A 5,000-nucleotide genomic window follows, 5' to 3' on the forward strand; every position below is an offset into this window, starting at 1 on the left:
CTCAACAGGAACCTCGTATCGGCTGCCGAGCCGGAGCCCGAACAACTTGGACTTTCACCTCTAATTTATATCAACTCACCACTCCCCGAGGGATCCGCAGAATTGCTTCTGGGTCCCGTATCGTTATTTGCGATTCGTGTTTGCATTACACTACATTGAACTATTCCAACTTGTTTATCCCCATGGCGAACATTTGCTGCATTGAACATTTAAGTTCCACTTCGCTCTCCCCTACGTGGGTCTGAGCTTCGCTCTCAGGGAAAAAATATGCCACATTTGGTAGGGAAACCCGGTTTCATCACGCTATGTGCCCTGCACCACCAGCTTAGCGTGAATGCTTCGAGTTTCCCTAAGAAGTTCGATTGGTCTTGCAGAGTTTAAAGACAACGAAGCTTAGTTTCAAGCAATGATTTAATATACGCGTATTAAAAACCCTTAGCTGTTACAACTTTTATGCTTGAAACCATCGCAACGAAGTCTTTGGGTCCGTAGACCCGTGATGTACTGCTCCAGGAAACGTTTTGAAAGGGTGGAAACTCAAAATCATAGGTTAAGATCATCGGCAGAACCCACCAGACACCACTTTTGCTTCATAAGTTCGGCCTATAGTCATATGACGATTTTCATCGGGGAGGGGACGTATGACCCAAACGGGGGCTTATATGACCCACGGACACTGCAAACCATGCTCCTACGACTAAATAGAGGTTAAAACTACGATTTGGTGAAATCTTCATTTTTGACCTCGAAGCAAGGTACCTTCCCTATAGTAGGCAATGAGTAAATGATCATAATCCCAGGAGGGCAAAAAATGGGAACCCGAGAGGAAAGCGCTGTTGGCGCGCCTAAGCTAGTGGCCCGTAGAGTAAAAAGGGTACCCCCAACAAAGTTGTCGTTTGACGTTCTGGTTGCACTTTTTATCATCTAAAATCAGTTTTCTACACGTTTTGAGGGGTTTTAGCAAAAAAAAAAATTTCGACTACTCGAGCTCTCTGGCCCGTTCGGTGCACATTTTTGAAAAAAGCTAGGGAGCTGCCCCTAGGTTCGGGGTGTCACAAAATGTTGAAAAGTGGTCGAAAAACCACTATCCAGAATCGGATGTAGAATCGTTAGACGAACTTAAAATTGTTCTACGACACCCATCTGCGACGTTTAGTATTCGAGTTATGGCCCGTACCAGGTCTGACCGAGCAATTTTTGTTCCGCGCACTTTGTGCACCGTACACTTTGATGTTTGTATGAAAAAGTACCCTACCTAGGGACGCGTAGAGCAAATTTGTACCCCCGGGCATGTTGTCGATTGACATTCTGGTTGCACTTTTCATCATCTAGGGTGCGTTCCTGACACGTTTTGAGGGGTTTTAGCAAAAAAAAAATTTTCGACTACTCGAGCTCTCTGGCCCGTTCGGTGCACATTTTTGAAAAAAGCTAGGGAGCTGCCCCTAGGTTCGGGGTGTCACAAAATGTTGAAAAGTGGTCGAAAAACCACTATCCAGAATCGGATGTAGAATCATTAGACGAACTTAAAATTGTTCTACGACACCCATCTGCGACGTTTAGTATTCGAGTTATGGCCCGTCCTAGGTCTGACCGAGCAATTTTTGTTCCGCGCACTTTGTGCACCGTACACTTTGATGTTTGTATGAAAAAGTACCCTACCTAGGGACGCGTAGAGCAAATTTGTACCCCCGGGCATGTTGTCGATTGACATTCTGGTTGCACTTTTCATCATCTAGGGTGCGTTCCTGACACGTTTTGAGGGGTTTTAGCAAAAAAAAAATTTTCGACTACTCGAGCTCTCTGGCCCGTTCGGTGCACATTTTTGAAAAAAGCTAGGGAGCTGCCCCTAGGTTCGGGGTGTCACAAAATGTTGAAAAGTGGTCGAAAAACCACTATCCAGAATCGGATGTAGAATCATTAGACGAATTTAAAATTGTTCTACGACACCCATCTGCGACGTTTAGTATTCGAGATATATAACACTTTGTAGGTCTGACCGAGCAATTTTTGTTCCGCGCACTTTGTGCACCGTACACTTTGATGTTTGTATGAAAAAGTACCCTACCTAGGGACGCGTAGAGCAAATTTGTACCCCCGGGCATGTTGTCGATTGACATTCTGGTTGCACTTTTCATCATCTAGGGTGCGTTCCTGACACGTTTTGAGGGGTTTTAGCAAAAAAAAAATTTTCGACTACTCGAGCTCTCTGGCCCGTTCGGTGCACATTTTTGAAAAAAGCTAGGGAGCTGCCCCTAGGTTCGGGGTGTCACAAAATGTTGAAAAGTGGTCGAAAAACCACTATCCAGAATCGGATGTAGAATCATTAGACGAACTTAAAATTGTTCTACGACACCCATCTGCGACGTTTAGTATTCGAGTTATGGCCCGTCCTAGGTCTGACCGAGCAATTTTTGTTCCGCGCACTTTGTGCACCGTACACTTTGATGTTTGTATGAAAAAGTACCCTACCTAGGGACGCGTAGAGCAAATTTGTACCCCCGGGCATGTTGTCGATTGACATTCTGGTTGCACTTTTCATCATCTAGGGTGCGTTCCTGACACGTTTTGAGGGGTTTTAGCAAAAAAAAAATTTTCGACTACTCGAGCTCTCTGGCCCGTTCGGTGCACATTTTTGAAAAAAGCTAGGGAGCTGCCCCTAGGTTCGGGGTGTCACAAAATGTTGAAAAGTGGTCGAAAAACCACTATCCAGAATCGGATGTAGAATCATTAGACGAATTTAAAATTGTTCTACGACACCCATCTGCGACGTTTAGTATTCGAGATATATAACACTTTGTAGGTCTGACCGAGCAATTTTTGTTCCGCGCACTTTGTGCACCGTACACTTTGATGTTTGTATGAAAAAGTACCCTACCTAGGGACGCGTAGAGCAAATTTGTACCCCCGGGCATGTTGTCGATTGACATTCTGGTTGCACTTTTCATCATCTAGGGTGCGTTCCTGACACGTTTTGAGGGGTTTAAGCAAAAAAAAAATTTTCGACTACTCGAGCTCTCTGGCCCGTTCGGTGCACATTTTTGAAAAAAGCTAGGGAGCTGCCCCTAGGTTCGGGGTGTCACAAAATGTTGAAAAGTGGTCGAAAAACCACTATCCAGAATCGGATGTAGAATCATTAGACGAACTTAAAATTGTTCTACGACACCCATCTGCGACGTTTAGTATTCGAGTTATGGCCCGTACCAGGTCTGACCGAGCAATTTTTGTTCCGCGCACTTTGTGCACCGTACACGTTGATGTTTGTATGAAAAAGTACCCTACCTAGGGACGCGTATAGCAAATTTGTACCCCCGGGCATGTTGTCGATTGACATTCTGGTTGCACTTTTCATCATCTAGGGTGCGTTCCTGACACGTTTTGAGGGGTTTTAGCAAAAAAAAAATTTTCGACTACTCGAGCTCTCTGGCCCGTTCGGTGCACATTTTTGAAAAAAGCTAGGGAGCTGCCCCTAGGTTCGGGGTGTCACAAAATGTTGAAAAGTGGTCGAAAAACCACTATCCAGAATCGGATGTAGAATCGTTTGACGAACTTAAAATTGTTCTACGACACCCATCTGCGACGTTTAGTATTCGAGATATAGCACTTTGTAGGTCTGACCGAGCAATTTTGTACTAAAATGTATGGTGAACATGTAATTCATTAAATAACATTGACTTGCATCGTGCCCTACTTCATCGGCACAGCTGTTATTGACTATCTTTAGTGGAAATGGATTGAGTTTGACCATTTTAAGCCCATTTCCTATGCCGTGCACCAACATTGTGTACCGATCAGGGAAAGTACGCTACGTACGCGTTCATGGATGTCGATGTTGGTACAAGTTGCCGGTCGGGATAGCCGTGCACCAAAACTGTGTACCGATCAGGGAAAGTACAAGACGGAGGGTGCAGCTCGAGCGTACGCGTTCATAGATGTCCATGTTGGTACACTTGCACCAAAATTGTGTACCAATCAGGGAAAGTACAACTCGGAGGGCGCAGCCCGGGCGTACGCGATCATGGATGTCCATGTTGATACAATCTACGTGTACGTTCTTAGTTTTTGTATCAAAAGTTGCAATTAAGTGCTTGTATGCTTAAAATGCTTATCTCAACCGGTCACCTTTTGGCCTGTCCTTTTATAACAGAAACCTAGAAAGATACTCGATATTTTTGTGTTGTTCCATTAGCCCGGGACGACGAAATGAGCTATGTGCACATCGTGCAGAAAACTGTCTTCGCCACGCATGTTTTTGTCTATCCACTCATATAATCACCCACATTTGTGTTCAACACGGACGGCGCAGCCCGAGCGAACGCGTTAATGTTTATGTTTGTACACACTGCTTGTACGATTCTAGGATTTGGTAATTGCGTCACAGTGCCCGACCGTCGCGGACACCATTCTTGGACAGAAGTCCTAGTACGTAGAGTACTTTCCCTAGGTATGTGCTCGTTCGTGACTATCGTTGCGTGCTTACGGACACGCTTGGGTATGTTTACCATACAAGGTTTACTAGGGAAACCTGGGAAGGACGCTTGCCCTCCCGTCGCGGACACCATTCTTGGAAAGAAGTCCTAGTACGTAGCGTTCCTTATTTTACTTGATCAGTTTGTAATGCATTCGCTTTGTTCCATCGACTTCTGCTACTGCTCACTAAGGGGTGTTCGTTTGCGATGTGTACGATAAGCAACTGTCTATCCTAACCAGCAGTTAATCAACACTTTTCACCCAAGTCATAGGAACATAGAGTACTTTTCCTAATCGGTACACAATTTTGGTGCACCTCTAACCTGGCCGGCACTTTATCGTTACGTTTTGTGCATAACCTAGGGACGTGGTGTAAGTTTCATGATTTTTATGTTTGATTCGGTTTATTATGATTGAAAACTACGCTACGTCCCAGAAATTTGAACTCGACTACTTCCTCCATGTGGAGCCAAAAGCTACTGGGCAACGCCTAGCTAATGCCCCATTTGTACTTCAATTTGCATAATCAATTT

This window comes from Anopheles gambiae (assembly GCF_943734735.2).
Source record: "Anopheles gambiae chromosome X unlocalized genomic scaffold, idAnoGambNW_F1_1 X_unloc_4, whole genome shotgun sequence".
In the NCBI taxonomy this organism is placed as follows: domain Eukaryota; kingdom Metazoa; phylum Arthropoda; class Insecta; order Diptera; family Culicidae; genus Anopheles; species Anopheles gambiae.